Source organism: Onychomys torridus, chromosome 10 (genome assembly GCF_903995425.1).
Source record: "Onychomys torridus chromosome 10, mOncTor1.1, whole genome shotgun sequence".
NCBI classification, from domain to species: Eukaryota; Metazoa; Chordata; class Mammalia; order Rodentia; family Cricetidae; genus Onychomys; species Onychomys torridus.
Window position 1 is genome coordinate 61,120,438 of NC_050452.1, and position 25,956 is coordinate 61,146,393.

Genomic DNA, 25,956 nt, shown 5'->3' on the forward strand with positions numbered 1-25,956 from the left:
TCTGCATTTTTCTCAAGTTTCCTGTCAAACCTGCTTTTCTCAATAGTCATATATATCTGGCTTTTGGGAATGAGATATGAAATGAACAATAAGACATAGGACATGAGTCATAAAAACATCCTTCCATTACTCTGTCTTCTGGTCCTAGAGCATTCCCTCAAACATCTCCTCCTCTGGTAGCCAAAATCTTCAATTTTTGATTAGGTTTATGATAGAACTTACATAAATACAATCATGTAGCCCAGCATCTTAGTAACTCTTTTCACCTTTAACCTTACTTGATTTGTGGAACTCTCCCTCCACAGACTGCAACCTGCCTCCAGACAATGACTGAATGTATTTTAAGCATTAAGGCCCTACTACACTGCCTGATAATGTCCCAAGTCCTCATGCCACACTGGTGGTCAAGCCTCTAAAAGGAATAAAAGAGAGATCAGACCCACACAAGGCATAACTGTCAGAATACCTGGTGGAGAGATCACATGGCATATTTAATCCAGAATCTCTCCACTTCTGATCTAGTCTGGACCTGAAATGATCAGGTAGTCCACTCAACTTCAGCTTCTTGAGCAGTTGAAAATTTAGACATACACCTTTGAGCCTGGATCTAACCTGCTCCTTAGCATTAGCTCTATTATGTTGATTAATAAAACAGTATGAGGTGACTGTCATGAGGAGGGCTCTTAGTATAGACCATATGCCATTCCCGATGATGTCTGTATGAAATAAAAGAAAACAGGACCTGCATAAGAATTATAGCTCTTACAAACATAGACAAGAAGACTTTCAATACGCTCAGCTACTGTACATTTATGTAAAAATTCATTTCTTTTTAACTATTTGCATGAGTATGAGCAAGTGCCAGGATCTAAGTAGGTGTTGGATGCCACTGGAGCTGGGGTTACAGGTGGATGTGAGCTTTCCTGTGTGGGAGCTGAGAACTGAACTGAGACAGCCTGTACAGGAGCAGAATGCACTCTTTACTACAGAGCCATCTCTATAGTATCTCACTCATCTATATTAAAATAATTAAAAGTAAATTAATTAAATAAAATAAAATAAGTAAAGTAAATAAATGAAAAGTAGTCAGTTCATCATTAAGCAGTCTGGCCTAAGTTACAAGATTTATCATATATCACAAAGCACATTTATATTAGACTAAATTTAGTCACTTATTAAATAGTCTATATTTGAGGTCAATGATAAACTTATTGACAAAATTCATATAAATGATATGAATTTCTATTCATGTATAAACAATTAGATAATAGTAATGCATGTACATGTTCATACATATACAAAAGTATCCTGAAAGAGATAGATAGTGGTGGTTTGGTAGAAAAGTTGACAAAACTACTTACTAATAGGTTATTTAGAATTCATACAGGAACAGAAAGGAGTGTAGTGGATAGGCATCCCAGCATTGGCCTGGAAGTTCCAACCCCCACTGAGGCTTCGGTAATGGTCACACCCACAAGGCGGGGCAGAGGAGGAAGCGGAAGACGAAGGATCGGGAAGGACTCACTCTCTTGGTTCCGGGACGCGGGACGCGAGAGGTGGACCGAGCAGAGTTCTCCAGTGAACGCCACCGGACTACCCTATACCTTTGTCAGACTCTGCGACCTACCCCTTCATTTGTAAGTTACCCCACAAAATAAACTTCCCTTTTAACTACGTGGAGTGGCCTTAATAATTTCACCAATATCTGGCGCCCAACGTGGGGCACGAACCCACGACCCTGAGATTAAGAGTCTCATGCTCTACCGATTGAGCTAGCCGGGCTGGTTCCCTGAACGGGAATCGAACCTGGGCCGCGGCGGTGAGAGCGCCGAATCCTAACCAGTAGACCACCAGGGAATATGTCTCAAAAAAAAAAAAAAAAAAAAAAACATGGGAAAAGAAAAAATGGAATGAATAGGTATAAGATATTATGGTAGACTGTCATATACATTAGTAAACAAATTTAGTAATATAGCAGCCTTTGCACTGTTATGAATTCTTATATGTTGATAAAATTATAAACTTTTTACATTCCTATTTAAGATAATTTGTATATTGATACAAATACAGAACTATGTTTGTTATATTGTACACATATTTTTACTCTCATGTGAAATATTTGTATATTGATACAAATGTGAATTTATATCTGTCATACTGTATGTATGTTCTACTTCTGTTTAAGATATTCTGTATACTGATATATATTTAGGATTTGCACTATACATTCCTACCTCTGTTAAAGTTATTTTGTGTATTGTCACAATTTAAAGTCATTGTCCTTTTACTGTACATTTGCTTACAGACTGTTTGCCTTATTTATAGGAAGCTTAGTCCTTAGGTTGTTTAGGTAGATAAGACTTACATAGTTATTGTCACCTATGCTTGTCATCTCTATAATTATGTTAGTTAGGTTATCCAGATTTATAAATACATAGGTCAGATGGACAGGTAATCTTCAAACACTTCATGGACCTAGAGAACATGGCATTTAAATAACTTATAATTCTGTTGACGTGAGACATAATTGCTCCTGGCAGCACCAATTTGATCCCGAGAGAATGTTGGGCTTCTAAGACATTTCCATTTGGAAGTTTGTCTTCTTGGCACAAAATGGCCTACTGGACAAAGAACTGCCCTCGCCTCAACTGCTGACAGTACAAATGCTGTCCTTTCTGGACAAGCGGGACACAAGGAAAGCGACCACTATACTTTGCCAAGACAGGGTAAGATGGTCTTTCAAAATTCCTGCTTCTAAAAATGGTCTGTCAGATACTCTAGGCCTGTATCCAATTTGAATGCACCCACGATACTGAGAAACGTTAGATGACTGTCCAGGCTGCTAGCTGTCTCTGTCTACTCTTGCAAGACTCCCAAAAGTTGCTTGCGTCCTTCTCTCATTTCTCAGATATTATTATATTCCTTCTCAGGTCTTTGATGAGGTTGGAGATTAGCAGTTATAGTTACAACTTAGTATATATACATATATAATATCTTAGATAGGATATATTATGTATTAGACTCAGGTTCTTTAGGATAGGACACCTTTTGGAATGATCTTTGTAACACGCCACCTACCCATGCCCTAGACTTCCCTGGATTTTACTATGTGTTTTTTGCTTGATATTGTTTGTACTTATTGTAATTCCAACTTATCTAGGTCATTATCCCTCATTACTCCTGGACAATATTTGATAACCATCTCTTTGTATATAGTCTTGTATTAGGTTAGAACTTTCTTATTTAGACAAAAGGGGGAGATGTAGTGGATAGGCATCCCAGCATTGGCCTGGAAGTTCCAACCCCCACTGAGGCTTCGGTAATGGTCACACCCACAAGGCGGGGCAGAGGAGGAAGCGGAAGACGAAGGATCGGGAAGGACTCACTCTCTTGGTTCCGGGACGCGGGATGCGAGAGGTGGACCGAGCAGAGTTCTCCAGTGAACGCCGCCAGACTACCCTACACCTTTGCCAGACTCTGCGACCTACCCCTTCATTTGTAAGTTACCCCACAAAATAAACTTCCCTTTTAACTACGTGGAGTGGCCTTAATAATTTCACCAATAAAGGAGGAAGATCTATTCTAGGGAAGACTGAAAAGGACTTAGACAATTTTGAACTAATCTTTTGGTGACACTAACTCTTCCATGGGGTATTATAAAAGAAACACAATTTCAGGAGATAAAGGTAACTCTCTCAATTTCATATCTACAAACTATTAATTTCAGGTGATAACACCCTGATACAAAACTGTTATGAGGCTAATAACACAAATGTGTGAAAAGGGTAGAATATTAAAAATTTCCCAGAATGAGGACCATAGACAACATAATATGTTTAGGCAACAAATAGATCAACTTGATACTAAATTTTTGTCTAATGAACATGTTGCTTGCCTATTAATTAATTAATTAATTAATTAATTCCACAAAGAAGTGAATAATATGCTGGTAATAATATATTGCATATAGTAAAGATGGCTTATTGTGTTCTAAAATCCTATGCTCATTTATGTGTATAGGCAAGAGACAAACAACAATTATTACTATGCTCAAAATAGAAATGGAAACAGTAAATTTTAATGAACAGAAATGAAAAGAAAGTCATTGTCCATATTCTTTCAGGTTTTTTTTTCTTTTCATTATATGCCAATGTATTTCAAAGGGTAGCATATGGATCTGAGGATGGATAATAATATATAATTTGGAGATATTTTTAAATATTTAAATACATAGCACATGTTTGTATTCTTTTAACAACATTAACTTTTATTATTTAATGGCTAAGCTTGGAAAAGGAAAACATAAATCCTTAGCTAAGATGTTTTGAAAATTCTAAGATCATATAAGAGAATGCTTGAAAATGCAGGTTTGTCAGCAGAGGTCATTAATGGCAGTACCTGAGAGGCAAAGACAGGAGTCCCTTTGAATTCCAGGCCAGCCTGTTCTATATGCTACATTCCAGGACAGTCAGGGCTACATTGAGAAAATTTGCCTCAAGAAACAAACAAAATAAACAAAAATCAAAAATTCAGGTCAGACTTTTTGTAAGAGTCATATCTTCAAGCATTATTACTTGCATGAAAACAGATTAATGGTTAAATCTTGAAATTTGGATCATGTGTGCTATGCTATATTGCTAGAGTTTTCCTGGTCTTGCCTGGCCCATGGTCAGGACAAATCTCTCTCACCTGCCTGTCCCATAGCTGCTCAGACCCAATTAAGTAAACACACAGAGAGTGATATTGCTTATAACTGTATGGCATGGCAGGCTTCTTGCTAACTGTTCTCATATCTTAAGTTAACCCGTTACTATTAATCTATAAGTTGCGACGTGTCTTACCAGTATCTTAACATCTGCTTCTCATCGTGGCAATTGACAGCGTCTCTCTGCCTCAGGCTTCCGCTTCCCAGATTTCTCCTCTCTCCTTGTCCTGCCTATACTTCCTGCCTGGCTACTGGCCAATTAGCACTTTATTTATCAATCTACCATCAACAACAAAGTTATCATTTATATACATGCAAAGTAATGTCAATGTTTTATTTGGAATCTAGTCCCAGGTGCTATGATTAGTTCACCCTTCTAGCCTTTCTGTAATACTCCTACTAGGTAAATTGAATTACATCACACACTTCCTGAAAATAATCTTACAGTGGTCACTAATGCCTATAAGATAAGAGCCAAATCACCTTTTTTAAGACCCTGTGCCATGTTCCTACTCATTCACCTTTGGAAACTCTGTCCACCATAGGCAGTTGACAAGACAACCATAGAAGCATACTTTCCTATCTAAATCTCTGTGTATGTTTTTTTTTTTTTTTTCTTATTTGGAGTTGATATTTCTTCTTATTTGGGCTATGCAGCTTTGTTCTTCCTCAAATGCTCAGATCAGGTAGTACCTCCAACTTATGTGACCTAGCAAAATACCCATTTGCAAATGTTTCATATATGGAAGCTACAAAGTAATCATACCTGTATAATTAAAGTGGCAGCACATGGATGGCCATTATCTCGAGATAATACATTTCCATGTTGCTTACCTTAGAAAATAAGTCATTTTGGGCAAGTAACAGGTCTATATGCAAACAGAAAGCAATATTTCCACCAGAGAATCTTGGAACCATTACAGTTTATTGGTCAAATCAGACAGCTGCAATCACCATGAACAAAGACTTGAGATTATCTTTTTCATGTCTGGCTGAGTACTACTATCAAGATAGATACAGAAAGAAATTGCTCTGTCTGAAATGACTGCCATCAACTACTGGAGCACATGACCATAGTGCTTTATTTACAGAACTCTCCATGGATATAAAAAAGAATTGCATAATGAGTATACAAATACCTTCCAAAGAATAGATCTTGCAAGCTGTTTTTGTTTTTTGTTGTTGTTTTTGTTTGTTTGTTTTTGTTGTTGTTGTTTTAATGAAAATGCCTTCTGGCTGCATTATCTCTATGCACAGTGTGCTGACAGCCAGGAGGGACAGTAACACAGAAGGGCTCTCTTGGCTTCTAATGGATTCAGACCTGGGAAACATGAACATGGTAAAAGCACAAACTACTTTAGGAAGCTTTGGGGCTCTCTCTGCACGTGGTCTTCCAGTTTGAAGACTAGAGGGATGCATATGAGGAAGTCTATTTACAAGAGAACATAGTGCTTTAAAGAATTCCTTTTTAAAAAGATAAGATTAGTAGGTTACTTAGAGAAGTGCAGCATTACAGAGCACACCCATGGGCATGAAAGAGCAATCCAGCAAGGCCTTTAAATAGAGGTTTTATTCAATTTGACACCTCTTAAGGGAAACTTTCAGTAAGTTGTATGCACATTGTTAGAAAAAGAGTGAGAAGCATAGCTTTTTGATAGTAAAAGCTATCTTGAAATGGAGCTTATGCAGTAAATTTTCCAAACTACTTTCTTTAATGGTTATAAACCCATACACTGTTTTTTCCACTCTGAAAACCCTTTAAGCCTGCTTGCTATTAATTCACAGATTGAATTCACCACCTACTGTTTCCCAGTGATGACAGGTCTCATCCTTCCATACTTCATACTGCAACCCCTAAGAATATGCTGTGTGGGTGAGCCCAGTGCTACTATGTTGGAGAAGCTATCATTATTATAATCAAATAATACCCACAAACACCGTTCATGAAGTCATGTGGTGAAAAGATCTTCTGCATACAGAGCTGAGGGTACAGGATAAGACTGAGTGGTACACAGTGAAGAGCAGCCTGTGTCTCTGTACAGCAGTGCAGTGTCAACACACGTATTGTATGAGGCAGCACGGTAAGCCCAGTTCAACATGACAAGGCATGAATTCTCAGCAATGCATTTAAGTGAAAGAATAATAATGGCTTTTAATGTTCCTAGGTAGCAAGGTCTTATAGAAAGCAAGAATTAAAGGAAGGGCAGCTTGGTGAGAACATACTAGCTCCCATGTCAGAGTCTGTAAGACTCTCATCTCATAGCTAAGTTTGATACTTCCGATTCCTAAGGACATAATGTCTGGCTAAATGCCCTTCAATCAAATGTCCTGCAAGGCAAGTCTGTGTCTTTTCTAAAGTAATCAAGAGAACAACATCCAACCGTTTTCAAGCTAAAATGTTTTCAAGCTGTAAGAGCAAAAGCAACCTATGAAAACATGATCACAAATGACAAGTAAAGATGTCAATGCTTGTTATAAGTGCTCATAGCATAGCTTTGGCCAGTGCCTCTCACCGGGTCCAGCATTTATTTCCAAAGATAAGGGTGCAGAGACACATGGGAGGAAATCATAAGTAAAGAAATCTAATCAACCTTTTGTTTTATCCTATGGAATCTTAAAACAGAAAAAAAAGAACAAACATCAGTGAGGTTGATGGACATAACTTTAGTATTCCATATAAAGAGACACTGTTAGTTACATCTGAACACACAGTCAGCCTTCTGTGAACTGAATTAATAATACTCTATTGCTTGAATTCTGTGCAATCTCATGCTCATATCTGTCTTAGTTCCTTATTCCTCCCTCCAGGGGTCAGCACATTAATAGAGTCAATGTTAGCCTTTAAACATGTTTCCCTAAGGTGGCAAAGATACCTTTACCACACATTAAGGCATACTTGTACGCCAAGAGATCTGTCTTGAATCAATTTTCTTAAATGATCCCATTCAAAGACCTCTCTTGACAATCTGAGTCAGTTTAGGGAGGAACAGAACCTATAATTTAAAAGAAAAGCAAGTCACCAATTATTTACATTAATATTCTATCATCAGCACTGTGTGCTTGATGAATCACAAATCATGCTAAAACATGTTTTCAAATGTACCCTTAAACTACTTGGATTTTCAGCAATATGGTTTCAGCAAATGAATTGTGTCATAAAGCTCCAGCTTCAGTCTGATGCATTAGCCATAAAAGCAATTATCTGCTGAACAATGCAGTCAGCTTCTGCAAAGAATGTGATTCCTATGCCAAATGTGATCTTTCCACAGTTAAATAAGCACTCACTGCAATGAAATTACTGGCAGTCCTCTAGGTGTCTCTGTTCTTGTGTGTTCCCTTACCACTTTATATCTATTAAATACATTCTGCTTGTTGCTTAAAAGAATTATTTCATGCATCAGAAGTACCAGGATGCTTCTGAGGTGAGTTTATGCACATAATGGCTGTCACAATTTGAAATATTCTTAGGGTTTCAACAAGAGAAATCTGCAGAACTTGATGCAGGATTTGGCAACAAGTTGTACACACACACACACACACACACACACACACACACACACACATGCATACAATATGTATAGGATATATCCATTTATATAATGGATAGTCCCCTAAAGCTATAATTAATGAGTATTTTATAGAATGGATTTTTGGTCTTGAGAGTCAGCCAGCTATGTGTGACCAAACAAGGGAACAGATGAGAGGCTTGGTGCCATACCCCTTCATACCCCTTTAATCCCAGGACTCAGGGGGAAGAGGTAAGTAGATATCTGTGCCTTTGAGGTCAATGTGTTATACATACTGAAACCCTGTCTAAAACAAAAACAAACAAACAAACAAAAACAAGAAGTTTGATTATTCCAATATGCACAGTGTATTTTCCAACCTTTAGCGAATTATTTATGTACACAGCAAAATTACAGTTACAGAAACAAAATAATGGGAGAGTATGATTTTAGGGACTTTGATTTGTTTTTAATTCTTTTAGGAATTAACTTGAAATTAAGTCAACATGTGATTTTGCAAAATGTTTTTGTAGGACCCATATGACTAATGAACTTCAGTAATAAAATAACTGAATGCTGCAAATATATTAGAATGTTATTTGAAGAGAGATGGGACAGGGATATAAGTCAATGATACAGTGTATAATCACCATGCTGAAGGCATTGCACTAAAGACTACCTCCAGAGTAACAATATATATGCTTATTCAAATACATGTACATACATACAAAAGTGTGAGTTTTTTAAACTTAGCGAGTATGAATTTGAAAATAATATCATGATATTTCAGTGGTACATTTTAATCACCCTTTATCTTAATAAGTATTAACTTAAAAATAGGCAATAAAACATGCTACTTCTAGATGGAAAAAAGAACAGAACAAAATCTTAAACTAGTCATTGTTAAGTGCAGAAATGGACATGAGATGACACTGTAACTCTGTAATTATTCTTTCAAAATCTGCTCCCAAACACCTATTTGCTCCTAGGAACTCAATCCATGCTTTGGAACCTGTTGGTCAGATAATATTGGAGTATGCACAATGCACATCCATTCCTGTCTCCCTATAATTTTCCTCATTGTCACTGCAAAGCATCAACTTCAAAAAGTCTGAATAGAGCTAACCTCACCACTGTTAGTGGTTGATGTTTAAAGCTCTTTATGATGACAGCAAGATCAATAGTGTCAGTTCTTCAATGAACTCATATTTTTCACATAGAATATTGTGTATTTGCATCAGAAGGCTGTCTGCATTTAATTTAGTCAGTGGGGCTCCAATTTAGAATAATGCATTCTGATCAAGCAAGACTTATCTAGTCTTCAAAAGTTAGTTTCTGACAGGGAAGAGTATTGGAATTATGTGCTCACATTTTTCCCTAATGGTTAATCAAAGAAATTTAGAAACTCCTGGAGAGTTTTGAATTCTAATTTCTTACAGAACAAAGCCTCATTTGCTGATTCTACTGAAGTAACTGTTGTTCTTGGGTATGGAGAATAGGATTTTGAGTAATTTCTGTAAGGAGAGGATTTATGGAAATATTGTACATGAAATTTACAAGCAAGTAAGAACCAAAGGAAGATTTTACAAGATTTTTATTATTTTATCTTTTCAAATCTGGACATCAGTAGAATTCTGGCTTAGCCACCACTGAACTCTAGGTGTTGCTATAGGAACGTCCCTATTACAATGAACCCTTTTTTCTATGTTTCACTTAACATTTTTTTTCAGATGAAAGACCAGATAGGAATATTACTTGACTTTTAAATTATGACTAGGAGAGTAGTGATTACCTGGGATATTCCTAGACTGTGATAGGAAGTATAGCAGTTGAAATTGATTTGATTCTACCATAACAGTGAAACATTCTCAAGTGTTAGGAAAGCAACCATGTTATTTCTTATGCTTTTTAAGCATCCCAGTACATGTCAGCTGAAGGTTGTTTTGGAATATTACTTTAACTATATAAAGATGTGTTACATTTGTTTATATTACAGAATACTACTTATTTGTGTAAAGATGTGTTTCGCTTGTTTATGTTGTAGAATATTACTTTAACTATGTAAAGATTTGTTACATTTGTTTATGCTACATTTGTTTAATTATGTAAAGGTGTGTTGCCAGTTCACCTTGCATGCCTAAGGCATCTGATTGGTCTTAATAAAGAACTGAATTACCAATAGCTAGGCAGCAGAGAGCCAGGCAGGGTTAGAGGGCAGAAAGAATAAGTAGGAGAAGGAATATAGGCTCAAGAGAGAATGGAAGAATGGAGAACTAGGGAGAAAAAGAGGAAGTCACCCAGGGCTGGCTAACCAGGCAGCCTTCAGCTATCCAGACGAGGAGGAAGCAGGAAAGCAGGACATACAGAATGAAAGAGATGTAAAAAGACCCAAGGCAAAACTGAGGTGAAGAGAAAGAAACAGGTTAAATTATGTTATAAGAGCTAGTGGCACAAGCATAAGGTAAGGCTGAGCATTCATAACTAATAAGTCTCCATGTCACGATTTGGGGGTTGGCAGTCTGAGAAAGCCTGCTGCAGAGAACTCTGCTATACATCTGTGAAATGCAATAAATATAGCCCTTGTTTTCTGTTGTGTCATCAGAGGTACAGTTCTCCATCAGGCACCACCCCCAAAGTAGGGTACAGGAATGCCTCAAAACAGATAGCTCAAAATTATTTTAAAAACAATGTTTATGTATTATTTATCTGTTTCATTTTATTTTGATGAAAACATACTAACTCATCCTCCACAATAATAATTACAATATTCTGTATTGATGATGGTGTTAGAAACTCATAATAATAATTACAATGACATTTTAAAGATAATGATACCTCTCACGATAACTTACAGTTAAAAATTACACCCACAGAAATGATCTCATTTGACGATAGTGTTTTTGAAAGATAAGAATTAATACCTATCTACTGCACAGGCAGCCACAATGTACAGGCAAAACTACAAAGCACCATAAGTACAAGATACAGTGAATTTAGCATCATATATTTCACCCTGATTTTTCTTACTTTTATATTATTTTTTCTAATGCTTGTCTTCTTCCTCAGAATTATGTTTCCCTTTCAGTTTGCTTTTCTGTCTACATTTTTAAAATTTAGCTCAAGGTCACTGCTTTTCATTGGGTTGTTTGCTCCTAATTGTGATTTGCAAATTATTTGTATATTTGAAGAACAAAGCTTGACCAGATTTAAGATTTGTAAATGTTCCCTACTAATCTGATTTTTGACATTTTATTCTTTTAACACTCCCATTGAAAGAAATAATATTTCAAATCATAAAGTAAAAACAAATGGTTTCAATTGGTAATTTAGAATTGTGTTTCTAATATCAGCATTACATATATGAAATGCTAGCAAGAGGGTTCAGCAGTTAATAGCACTGGGTGCTCTTCCAAAGACCAGGTTTGATTCCCAACACTTACATTGTATCTCATAACTATCTGTAACTCCAGTCCTAGGGGATGCAATTACTTATTCTGGCCTCCTCATGCAAAAGGCACACACATGGTGCACAGGCATATAAGCAGGCCAACACACATACACATAAAATAAAATGAAATAAAATAAACAAAAGTTTTAGAGAGAAACATTTGCACTCAGTCCTTTGGCAGTAAGGATGATCTCTATTTTTGCCTCCCATGGATGCTACCATGAATTCTAGTTTCATTAAGGTTTTTCAGATAAGATGTTGCTGAATTTTTCCCAACATTTTTTTTTTTTTTTTTTTTTTTTTTGCTGTATGTATTGCTACAAATAAAAAGCTTTTCCATTTGACTTGTTAGTAGGTGTATCACGTGTCTGCAATGGGAGTGGTGTAAAGCACCATGTACTTCTTGCATTTCAGCAGTAGTTGAATCTAGGTGTTAGCAGAGCTAAACTTCTCTTTGGAGGCACTACGGGAGAATTCTCTTTCAGGTTCATTGGTCATGGGGAGGACTCAGTTATATATGGGTAGAGGACAGAGGGCTGCCCTTTCTTACAGTTACCAGCAGTGCTCCTCCACCCACTGTTTCCCAGAGCTCTCTGACAGATGCACACTGGCAGCTCCCTCTCAATCCAGTATTGGCTCATTGATGCCTCCACACTACACCTCTTCTGGTTCTTGTTCTTCTGTTATCTAGTACCATTCTCTGGGCTCACTTTCCTATTCATCAAACTGCTAAGGAGTTTCCCAGTTGCCAGATGATGTTGATACTTCAAGACGTTGGATATAGATGTAGACCTTAGAATCTGACTTCTTTTCAGCCAGAAGTTAAGGTTTATAAAAATGGTAAAAAAAAAAAAAAAAAAAGTTACTGTTTCCTCTGCTTACGTGACAATATAACTATTTTTAAAGAAACACAATTCATAATATTTGGTGAGTTTATTATGCAGTTCTACATTATCTAAGTATTTTTAAAAATCTCTTAATTTCTGCTATAATTTGGATCTGGAGTGTTCTCTACAAGTCCAGACAAGGATTCTTGAGGACTCAAATATTTCTGTGGGGTCTTTAGGTTGCTCAATGGGTTACATGGGACTCTGGGCTCATCTCTCTTTTATCCCTTAGTGGTATGAGGTGTATTTTTATTTTTATTTTTAATTGTCTGTCACATAGTACCCCTCTAGGTTAGTCTATGATAGGTCCAAAGCAATGGGGCCAATCAAGCACAGAATGAAATTGTGTGCCAAAATTAGCCTTTATTATCTCAAGATGCTTATCTTAGTTGTTTGATATCATAGTGCATATGTGATTATAATGAGCAAATACTAATAAAACCAAAACTAACAAGACATGCCTTCTAAAAGAGTTTTCTGATATCTTCTTGGATTCTTCAAGATGTTTAGAAGTGCAATGGGATCATAAATAATATACTAATGTCCTTTACACCTGAAACAGGATACACAAGCTCAAAAGTTCATATCTTGGGACAGTTAGGAGTTGTTTCTCCTCCTCCTCCTGCTTCTCCTTCTCCTTTCTTACTGTATCCTTCTCTTATTTCTATTCTTTCTCTTTGGCATGTACATGTAGTGCCTGTGTTGTTGTTAGCATGCAATTGGGCATACATGCAAATGCAGGTACACAATGATGCATAGAGAGGACCAAAGTTGTGTTTGGGGATCTTCCTCCATCACCTTCCACTTTATGGTATAAGCCTGGAGCATATGGTCTTTGGATGTGTATCTATCCAGCTTGTTCTAGGATCACTTAATTCTGCTGGGATTACTGGCCTCCCCACTTTTAACTGGCCTTTAGGACTGCATAATAATTGCTTTATTCACTGAGCTATTTCTCCCAGTTAGATAGTCAGTCCTTGTGAAGCCAAGCTGAGAATTAAACAGACTAAGGTAACACAGTGTTAATGCCAACCACAAAACCACACTGGCCTCCATCTGGCTTTTACACTGAGATGATGGCTCCTAAGGAAAAGTGTACAAGAGGCTAGGAAGTTGGATCTATAAATCACGAAGCTCACTATGGTATCCCATATTTAATGGAATGATAATCAGACAGCAATATCTTTGTAACAGAACAATGCACTTAAAGCTGCCTGCACAATTATCTGTCTTCAGATTATACATAGAATGAGGCTATCCCAATTCCCTATGTTAAGAAAATACAGGATATATATATATATTCAATAGAGTATAATAATATAATATAGCATAATTAATAAAATATTGTGCAAACACATATGGCTAAAAGTTCAAGTAAGGATTTTCAGATTAGTTTTAAAATCAGGAAGGTGAAAGGAGGATCAGGAGATTCTGAGGCTAACCTGAACTACAGAACAAAGACGCAAGTCAAAGTCAAGTTTGAACACTGAAGTTCTCTACTTGGTGCCATTGCAGAATCGTAGTTATCAATATTCCAATATGTCTAATTCAATGCTTAGGGCTACAGGTACTGCTTACAAATGATGATATGAGGATATTTTTTTATTTGTCATTTATGTTCATGTCTGTGTAACTGTGTGTATGCCACATGTGTGCAGGTGACTGTGGCGTTCAGAAGAGGGTGTCAAATCCTCTGGAGCAGTAGGTCCAGGCAATTGTGAGCCACTTAACATGGGTGCTGGGAACAAAAACTGGGTCTCATGGAAGAGCAGCAAATATTCTTAACTAGCGAGCAAGTTCTCTAGCCCTAATTTCTGATTTTTTTTTTTTTTTTTATGCTTGGAATGGTTTATAAAGATACAATGATTTACTTATCACAAAGGTAATTGTTTATCAATGAAGCATGTTTTAGCAAAATTAAAATTTCACTGCACGCATGAAGCTATAAACAATGCATTGCTAAGCTATTGAAATGTACAATCTGTGAAAACTGTTAATTATCACAGTTGTTAGTTTTCTCCAGTCGTTTAATCTGCTTGCTTTAATCAGCTCTGTGTGGGAAAAATCAGATAATTCAGCATAATAGAATTATGCTCAAAAACAGTCAACAAGCCTAAGGAAGTGAAAATTATTCTGCTACAAATCAAGTATCAACACACACACACACACACACACACACACACACACACACACACACACCATGTGCAATATAGAATTTATGCATGTGAAAGTGAAATTATTTGATTTTTGCTTACATTTTTCTGATTAGTTCTGGTTTCCTTGTTGTTATATTTTGAGACCTCACTCTAGCCCAACTTGGTCCAAAACTCACTCTGCCACCAGCCTGGCCTCAGGTTCCTGGCTATCCCCTGGCCGTTGGAATTAGAGCAATGAATCTGAATTTACATTCTAGATTTTGGTTCTATTATAGTAAGCAATAGTCAGTTTCTAGGTAATGTAGATCTAGCTTTGTTGTACAAAGGTATTACTTAATTATGAAGGGAAGAGCTGCAAGAACACCTACAAGTAGACAGACATGTATAATCAAAGTTTCAAGGAACATGTAATTTTTTAAAAACTGCATGGTTTCATTTCTGCTAAGAACAAAACTGTGTCCATTTTCTTTGGTCAAACTGAACAGTCTTTATAATGAGGTTTCCTTAATGTTAGCTGAGTAGTTTATAATGGCATGATGTGTGTTCCTGCTTTGGTAAACAGTAACTCTTCTCAATATCTTAAGACCATAAGGAGTAGATGTTAGGTAGATGAGGTGGAACAAGTAATCAACACACCAGAGGATTAGACAGGAGACTGAGCAGCCTGTTAACATTATGTAATCTTGAGGAGGAGGGAGGGGGAAGGGGAGGAGAAATAGTAGGCAAATGAAAGGCACAAGAGGAAAAGGAGGAAGAGGAAGAGAAAAATTAATAAGATGGATACAATGATGGCATACTATTTCCACCTATTGCCTTTATTTCATATGGAAAAAATGTGAAGCTTAGTACATGAAGGTTCACTGTGAGTGCATAGCCAAAGCCAGAATAGCTGACTGCACCCTGTGCTGTCTTGTCTCCCTTTAGTCGTGTCAGGCTCTGCTACCCTGATTGACTCACAGAACATCTGAGATTTCTGTTACTCCTATCTCCATCCATCCAATTATTAATTTTACCATGATTTTATTCAACAAATATTTACTCAATGTCTACTATAAGTCACTCACTGTACAAATAACTAAATACACTCATCTGTTCAATAGGTAGTTTAAAAATCTCTCATAAGCATTCTGAGAAGCTCCTTCTCATAAGGTTCCAGAGAAGTTCTACACTCCAACACGATGGTCAGTGAGTTACAGAATGTACAACTTCACCCAGGGAAATAGAGTAATGCTAAGGACTTGAGAGTTCTTTTTCATTCTGGACACCATTCCTTTCTGATGTCTTCCATGTTATACATATAATAACGTTCGTGTCTTTTTCCCATAGCCTGATAATCTCTCAGGTACTTGAGTCCTTAAGGCTACAGAAAAACATTTTAATTTTATGAGTCTATAAAGGTACATGCACAAAGTGTCACCACCATTTTAGTAACCAGCAAGTGCTACTGCTTGGCCCAATTTAATTAAATATCAGAAGCTTTAAGCTTCTGACTATGATTTTCTATTCCCCTTATGTGCTTCTATTCTGGGATTATCCTTCAACAGTTTCTCTCTGAAACAATATTAAGTTCTTTTCTTAGTTTGCTTTAATCCACCTCAGCAGCCAGCAATTTTGAACCAATTACTGGGAAATATCCTTAATGATACAACTGACAGTCTACTTGTTAAGATCTGTCTGAATATAGATTCTTATATCTTATTTTAAGTCTTAGATTGAAGTGTAATTTAAGAATAATAATTTAGGTAAGTTTAAGTGTAAAGTTCTAAGGGTTTTAACAAATTATGTCCAGTAATGTAATTACCCAAACTGTCATCATATTACATCACACCCCCCCCCATGTTCCTTCATGACAATCTGGTGACCCAGCCCACTGCCTCATTCAACTCCTGACAAACACTGATGTGTTTGTGATAGTATACCTATGTCCTTGGAACACCACATATGAAATCATTACATGCTTTTGTATTATGTATATAATATGACATGAGAGTTTCTTGAGCAGTAATAATCTACTGGATATATGCACATTTTTTTTTCTTTTTCGAGATAGAGTTTCTCTGGGTAGCTTTGGTTGGTCTGGAACTCATTTTGTAGCCTATCTGGCCTCAGACTAACAGAGATCTGCCTGCCTCTGTCTCCTCAAGTGCTGTGATTAAAGTTGTGGTCCATCATACCTGGTGTGTACACATGCCATTAATCACAGGTAAAACACTTAATAATAATTGAATACTTACCTGAAAATTTGGCAATTGTAGAAGTTACTATGGATATTGTGCATAAAGCCTTAGGTAGACAAACTTATTTTCTCATTTGGAAATGCACATTAGTATAAGACTGAAACATGAAAAGGTAAAAAAAAAAATTATAAGACATTGGCAAATATAATGTTTTTTGGTGTAAATGATCCAGAATGTTTGGTGGAGGACGGTCTGCTTCTGTCCATAATCACCTGCACTGAAGATGTGTAGTCTCTTGAACATGGGATCTCAGAGCACTGGAAATGTTCTTTTCCCCACAAGTAATTATGGTAAACATATTTTCAAGTGTTTACTGGCACAATTGTCAAATCTTCTGTGAAATATGTCCAGGTATTTTGGCTGTTGTTATATTCGGTTTTTACCATAACATCGACTTACACATTTTTACATCTCAAGAACACAAATATTTAAAAGTTATTTTTGAATACTTCCTATTAGTCTGCAATTTCCCTTTTTGTTTTATAGCATCTTTTGCCCTTTTGCCAAATCAAAAAAAATAATGATCCCCTTGTCTGTGTCTTGCTTGAGAAATCTTCTGCCAATGTAAAAGTAAGCTTTTTTCCCCCTGCAGTTGTGTGATTTTTACCTACTCCTTTTAGTTCTGTGATGATATATAAGTTACAATATATATTTGCATGTATTGTGGAGTAGAGTCACAATTTGTTTTTATAAAAAAGAATTATTTGTTCAGTAATTACCTGCTCAAAAGATCACTTCCTCTCTGAGTTCCCCTAGTAATTTTCTTCATCTGTGATTAATTGCATCTGTGTAGAGGGCTTCCTTGTTTAGTCCATCGATCAATATGTCTACACTTATTCCAAATTACACTGTGCAGAGTGCTGAAGCTTTACGTTAAACTTTAAAGTTACTTGATACATTCCCCATCTCTGATTGTTTTCAAACTAATTGGACTCTGTGTTTTTTTCCCCTTTTTCCACTTCAATAGCAGAAATACCTTGGCACTGCGCACAGAAAAACCTTTTGAATTGTGCATAGAATTACATTTATTTTTCAGATTTATTGGTAGACTACTATCACGGTAAAAGATAACACCAACATATAGCGTGTTATATTTGAATATTTACTTAGGCATTTTCTCATTTTTGGGGCAATGTTCTGGGGTTTTCAGTGTTCAGATTTTATACACATTCTATACAAGTCGAAGAAATATTTCATGTTTTATAATTTCAGTGTAAACGATGGTTTAAATATTCAGTTACAAAAAGTTCATTGTAGTCATAAGATCTATTTTTTTACTCATTATCACTTAATATCACAATCTCCATAAATCCACTTGCTAATAATAGAATTTTGAAAAATGTTCAAGATTTTCAACAAGGACATATGGATTAGAGAATATTGGAGTTATCTTTCTAAGTTGTATGCTTCCATTTCTCTAAGACCTCTTGGGCTGAACAAGTTTTGAATGAAGTTGAATCTGAATAGCAGGATATTTTGCCATATTTCCGAGGTCTAGAGAATTCTTCTTCCCTGTATCAGAGAATTTTGACTAGCGCTTTTACACTGATGCGTTTTTCTTATTTATTTTTTAATAAATGAGGTTCTTCTTTCTTTCTTTCTTTCTTTCTTTCTTTCTTTCTTTCTTTCTTTCTTTATTTTTTTATTTATTTATTTGGTTTATTCAAGTGGCATTCATGTTAGTAGCTTTTTTCTCCTTTTTTATTTATTATATTTGTGTTTTAATTTTACACTTCAGCCATGGGTTCCCCTGTCCTCCCCACTCCTGCCTCCAACCCCACCTTCCCCCCAGCCCCTCCCCTCCTTTCCCATCTCCTCCAGGGCCAAGACTCCCCTGGGATTCAATTCAACCTGGTAGATTCAGTACAGGCAGGTCCAGTCCCCTCCTCCCAGGGTGAACAATGTGTCCCTGTGTAAACCCAAGGTTCCAAACAGCCAGCTCATGCACTAAGGGCAGGTCTGGATCCTACTGCCTGGGTGCCTCCAAACAGTTCAAGCTATTCAGTTGGCTCACTTATCCAGAGGGCTTGATCCAGTTGGGGGCTCCACAGCCTTTGGTTCATAATTCATGTGTTTCCATTTAGTTTGGCTATTTGTCCCTGTGCTTTTCCAATCTTGGTCTCAACAATTCACACTCTTACAGTCCCTCCTCTTTCTCAACAATTGGACTCCTGGAGCTCCACCTGGGGCCTGGCAATGGATCTCTGCATCCACTTCCATCAGTTATTGGATGAGATTTCTAGCACAACAGTTAGGGTGTTTGGCCATCTGATCACCAGACTAGGTCATATCAGGCTTTCTCTCGACCATTGCCAGTAGTCTACAGTGGATGTATCATTGTGGATTTCTGGAGACCTCTCTAGCACTTTGCTTCTTCCTGTTCTCATGTGCTTTTCATTTATCATGTTCTGTTATTCCTTGTTCTCCAGTTCTTTTACGATTTCTCTTTATAAATAAGCGCACACATGTGTGTGGAGGTGCTTACAGAATTTAGAAAAGGGTATCAGATTCCCTAGAGTTGGAGTGATAGACAATTGTGAGCCACAGGACATTGGCGCAAGGAAACAAGCTTTGGTCTTCTGTAAGAAATGCACCTGCTTTGAATAACTGAGACATCTCTATAGACTCTGATGTTCTTTGCAATATTACCATTTTTTCACTACTGTTTCTAGTATTTTGGGAGATTTTATTTAAATTCATAAAGATATTCTGAACTTTGTCTATTGTTTGTAACAACCCCCTCCTGCCATTTTTATGAACTCTGATGGTCAAGTTCCTATGCAAATGCAGCATGTTATTCCTGAGATTACATAGATTTTATCTACCAGGTAGATTTGTTATAATGATTTCTTAACTTTCTGTTTTATGCTGCAATGATTTACTGAATTTCTAAAAATTATGTAATTGTGTTTGAAAAAAAAAAAAACTGACCTGTAATCATCTTTATTTGTTTATTTTTTTGGGGGGGAAGGTTGTTTTTGTTTTTGGGGGGTTTTTTTTTTAGCTTTTTTTGGAAAAACATGTTATAAGGAGTGTTGGCAACTTTTATTTTCTGAAAAACACTTAGTGTCTTAAAATCATTTACTTTTAAAAGGTTGTAGAGTTTATCACTGAATACATTTGTTCTCATGGGTGTTTATTTTGTTGTTTTGTGTGTGTCTGTGTGTTTAAACTATTCAATATTTTTAAATTAATACAAATTATACATGTTATTTAGTATGTGAGGAATGGAATTTTCAGTAAGAGAAAGCACTTTAAAGAGGAAGTAGCAAGTAGAAAATGTAAAAGGGAAATCAGGTACTACTCAACTAGCTTGGTTTGGTGACATATGGCGGTAATTCCAGCATGCTAGAGGCTGAGGGAGGTACAGTACCTAGGTTTCCAGGACAGCCTAAGCTATCTAGGACAAATAGTGAATTCCAATCCTCTCTGTGTTATAAAGTAAGAACGAGGGGGGTGGAGGGAGGGAGGGAGGGAATGAGGGAGGGAGGAAGGAAGGAAGGAAGGAAGGAAGGAAGGAAGGAAAGAAGGAAGGAAGGAAGGAAGGAAGGAAAACAAACAAATAAAATAAAAACAGCATTGCAAAATACGACAAACAGCTTTCATGAAGTCTATCTGAAAGGTTACATGCTTTTGGCTCCTTCCTGCTTGTGTGTTTTCAGAGAAATTATGTGCAATAAACTTACATATGTTATGTGCCTTTGTTTTCTCTGCTTACTTACACAAATTTGGCTCCATGATGATGTACAAGTTTTAGTTGGAGATTATTTGATTTGTGCTTCCTCCTAGCAAGTCTGATTAATACTTATTGAGCACTTTGTACTTTTAAGTAAAATTTTGGGGAGATGTACCAGTTTTTTAACAGCATCTTTTTATCCACTGACCTTATATTTTGGAATGCCCACCATATTTTGTTATACAATTTGAGGTTGTCTCACAGTACAATGTTTTTTGATTTACTTTCTTTTCAGTTTTTTTCATTCCTTTGTTATTCAATGTTTTTATATTTTGGTCACTATTTTTCTTGTTTTGATTATTCAGTGTACTTTTGGCTTCGGTGGTGTACTTTTATCCCTAAGTGTCCTCATCAGGTTCTTCAAGTTTTCTTCTGTGCTCTTAATTATGTGAGATTCACATTTTTACTTATATATTTATATATTACATGGGTTAAATGCATTTACTGTTATTTACCATTCTCATATCTATTCTGTATGTTCCTCTATACAGAGTCATCTCTGTTTCTTTCCATTTCTATTTTTTTTTATCCTTGACTGTCATATTTTTCCTAGTTTCTTACATATTTGAACATTTTTTATTGCATGTAAAATAATCTGTGCAGTAGTGTTTCGGGATTTTTTTGCTTTCCAATTAAGCATTCTAAGACATATATTATGAGACAGAGACAAGTTATTTGCTCTTAATTTGAATATTTTAGCAAATACATTTACAATTTCTGAAGAGAGGGCTAGCAGTATCTGTGACTGACGTCTGCACACGGCCACTTTCTGAGGGCTCACCCAGGTTGTGTGCCATTGATTTCACTTTCTCCCTTGTGTGAACTCTTGGCATGGCTGGGCCTTTCCAGTGATTCATTGCCTACTCTGGCACACTTTCTTCAGTTGGATATGGAATACCATAGACTTGAATGAACTTTCTGCAGTTTCCCAGAGTGCCTCCTTTACACAGTGGTCTCTGTGCTCTTTTACTATTCAAATCCCAGCACTCCTGCCCTCCCTTTAAGTCAACATTTTTCTCTTCTACTTAGAAGTCTGCAATTCTCTTTGGACAGCCCCATCCAAGCAATGCAATCTTGAATTCCCTTTAGACTGTATGTCTGAGTCAACATAGCGCCTTGGTTGTCTCTTTTATATAATCTAATGGCTAACCCATGAAGTTATTGCTTGATTTCTTTTGGTCATTTTTCTAGTGTGAATGAATGATCCTGGAAATAAACACTTTATTCCAAACTTTCCAAGGCCGATCAGCTGATTTCAAGTTTAATTGTTTTAGAGAGGTTGTTATGTTGTAGGTCCAGAGCTAAATTACAGTTTATCTTGTGTGGAACTTTACCTTCTTATTACTAAACAAATGAACTGTTTGGAATGTATTAACAAACAAATAGCTTCCATGACTCAGATTTAAGAATGCCAACTCTTATCCAAGTCCATAGCAGATTCCTGGCTTTGCTGTAACTGACTACCTAGAACTTCCACCAATGTATGTGTAAAGTACCTCAATCTATGGTTTTTCTTGTTCTACTACCATAGAAACTTCATGTAACTGATACTGTGTTGGAGCATGGTATTTGGAGCAATCTGAATCTGTGTTCCTGGGCCATCGTCACTCATATTTGGATCCAAAATAAATCACCTCTCATGCCCTTTATATGGATAACTGCATTCACATTAGTACTTTACAATCCTAAAGTAATAAGTAAATCTCATCTCTTTTATTTTATCATAGCTGAAAGCCTATTAAATAAATATCAACCACTTAAACTAGTCAAAGTAGGTCTGACTCCATAAAGAACAGAGAGTTTAGTTTTCTACTATTTACAGAAATTAAAGCTGTTATCATATTCTACATTTCAATTTCTACCAAGGAGAATTAAGATCAGCATAAATATTTATGTGTTATGTCAAGATAATTCAATAAGTGATCATGCAGAGCTTTTTGTTAGTTTTCAAACAAGTCATATGCCTTTATAGAAATATTAAGTTAAATGAAAAACTGAGTAGAAAGTAGATTTCTTATATACATCCACACAAATAGAGTCTCCCCAACTATCAGCATCTCCAAGGAGAACAGTATCTAAACTATAATGAAAGTATCTGTGTCGATACCTCATAATCATCCATATTACAATCTTTATACTTATATATTAGCATTGACTCTTACTAATGTGCATCATGAGAGTTTGGACAAAGGTATAATACCATGTTGTCATCATTATAATTCACACAGGATACTTACTTTTGGTGAAATTATTAAGGCCACTTCACATAGTTAAAAGAGAGGTTTATTTTGTGGGGTAGCTTACAAATGAAGGGATAGGTTGCAGGGTCTGGGAAAGGGATGGTGCAGTCCGGCGGTGTTCTCTGGAGAACTCTGCTCAGTCTACCTCCAGCATCCAGGGTCCTGGAACCAAGCAAGGCCTCTCCTTTTGATCCTGGGTCTTCAGCGTCCCCTCTCAGCCCCGCCTTGTAGGCGTGACCATTACCGAAGCCTCAGTCGGGGTTGGAACTTCCAGGCCAAGGCTGGAATGGCTACCCACTACATGTACTATTCCATCACTCCTCTTTGTCTGATTATTTTATTCATTCCCCTTTCCAAACCACAAAAAAATTGACCCTCTTGTTTGCATGGTTGTTTTTCCAGAAGAGTATATTAAAACCAGACATGACAGCGTTTGGTTAGATTGGTTTGTCTCACTTATCAGCACACCTTTATAGTTCTTCCATGTTGTGTCATGATACTCCCATTTAATTATTTCCCCTTTCTGAACACACAAAATGTATCTGTCCATTCTCTCCTAAAGGATGCCTTAATTCCCTATCAGTTTTGGCAGCAATGAATGAAGCTGCTTTAAGAATCAGTGTTTGGAGATATGAGTGTGCATGTGTGTGTGTGTGTGTGTGTGTGTGTGTGTGTGTGTGTGTGTGTGTGCATTCTCAAAAGACTTTTCTCATTTTAATGGACATAATTGCTAGATATTATGAACAAGGGTACCGAACCTGATAAGAAATGGCCAAAATGACTTCCAAAGTTGTTCTAATTCCATTTTAGATAAAACTTCTGGTTACTAATAATCCATGTCTTAAAAGAATATGCTTACTTTCAAATAGTTCACATAAAGGAAACATAAAGCAATATGAACAATAGTGGCATTTAGGAGACATGCATAAAGTGCATGCATCATTTCAGTATTTTCTTATGTCTAGATGTCTAAAAGTTTTGATAGTACTTTCTTAAATGACCAAAATTTCTCTGAAACATACTAAACATTCTGTATGCCATTTAGTACATAAATTAAGAACTTGTGAGTATATCAAAAGGCTGACTGGTCTGTTTTCCTTTTTTAAAAAATAAGAAAAACATCTTTATTAAAGGCAAACACATGTAGATAGATATATAGATGATAGGTGATAGGTAGGTAGGTAGATAGATAGATAGAGAAAGAGATAAAGAGATAGATAGAAAGATAGATGGGTGGATAGATGGATGGATGGATGGATGGGTAGATATGTAGATAGATAGATAGATAGATAGATAGATAGATAGATAGATAGATAGATAGATGATAGATAGACAGATGGATGAACAGGCACTCAGAGAGAAATACTGTCTGCACAATAGAGTGAGCATAGGGAATAGAATCCAGATCTCTCCTCAGGCCTGTATGTTTTATGTCTTTAAGGGTTCTTCGTTCTCTAACACATGGTTGGTCAGTTTGAACAAAGGCAGGTAGACTGATAGGTTCTCAAGTTTGTATGGGCATGTTTTAAGCCCAGCCTTGAACTTCTTAAATTAGTCTATGGGCAGAGAGGCCCTACTGGTGGGAGAATAAACTTACCAGGCCTATATGACTTTGTTTCTGGTCAAAGGAGTCAAGGAAATGCTGATAGCTTGCTGTCTTTATGATCTAGCTGCTCCCTATCTGTCTGCCTACCAGGAATCAAACTCATACATCCTCACTCTGACCTTAACTAATGAGGGCTTTTAGAGTGTCTACTGCTCTAACTTTTTCCAGTCTGACAAAAAGAGCTATGTTGAGGCATCACTACCCATAAACTGCAACCACAGAGTCTGCATCAAGAAAAGCCATTCTGCAGTGTGCTGGGAATTACTACCTCCTCTGATCAAGATTATATTGTCTTGTTTCTTCCATGTAAGGCTTACAAATGATGCTACTTTGTTTGTTAAACTGATTTTTTTCTAAGCTGCTTCAGTTCTTCAACGTAAGAGATTCCAAGCAAATTAGGTAGTTATAAAATAAATAAGATTCTAAGAATAAATGATTCTTTAAATTTTTCCAAACTTCGATAATTTACTTGTTAAATAAAAATGGATCACCCTATTTCAATGCAATAATTGCCATCATAGGAAGGCCAAACCCATATGCTCTGGGCATTAGGGCTTAACAAAATCTCCTCATCACTTACTTGGGTCAAGAGAATAATTTTATAAACGTACCATCAGAATAGCTCTAATTTTCAATATATTTTTCATATTCTCAGTTTTAAAACTGAGATGCCTCAAATGGCAAACAAATTCTAGATGTACTTACTTGGGCTCAAGGATGCCACTCCAATAAGACATGTAGTCCTGACAGCAATAAGCAACAAGCTAGAGACTCAAATAACTCAGTTATGGTTCTTATTGATACCCATTAAGCTACCCACTTAATGTGTCTGCATAATCTATCCCAGTTAGTTTGCAAATCACTTACAGTGATTTTAATTGTATCTATTCTGGTTTACACCCGACATAGTCTTGCACTCATGCTGTTCTCTGGCAGGCACAGTTCCATCTAAGTTGAGTGAGCAAACAAACCAGGAACAAATACAAAATCTAAGATTTGGAGCTTTAACATGAGATTATATATAATCTAAAAATATAATTTGACTTAAGAGCTGTATACACTGGTGTGTGTGTGTGTGTGTGTGTGTGTGTGTGTGTGTGTGTGTGCATGTGTACACGTGTTTTGTATGTGTGTTTGACACTGATGTATGATAATTTAAAATAGAGAAAATGTTCAAAATTAAAAATAAATAAGGGTTGGGGATTTAGCTCAGTGGTAGAGTGCTTGCCTAGCAAGCACAAGGCCCTGGGTTCAATCTTAAGCTCAAAATAGATAAATAAATAGATAGATAGATAGAAAATTGTATCTAATAAAATTATAATATTGTGCTTGAACAAAGGTAATGAAGTTCATTCTATAGGTAATAAATCTGTAATGTATGATGAAACATAGGTATCACAGAGGGATGCATTACAATGTTAGCAAATACCCTATG

At 36.4% G+C, this 25,956-nt stretch overlaps 1 protein-coding gene and 1 non-coding gene across 12 annotated transcripts in view; both read right to left on the reverse strand.

The window, feature by feature from the left end:
• Positions 1-25,956, reverse strand: part of Slit2 (slit guidance ligand 2) — a 344,297-nt gene that overhangs the window by 190,502 nt on the left and 127,839 nt on the right. The gene's annotated exons all lie outside the window — the stretch shown is intronic.
• Trnak-cuu lies at positions 1,710-1,782 on the reverse strand. The gene has a single exon. It is a non-coding gene; the product is annotated as a tRNA-Lys (tRNA).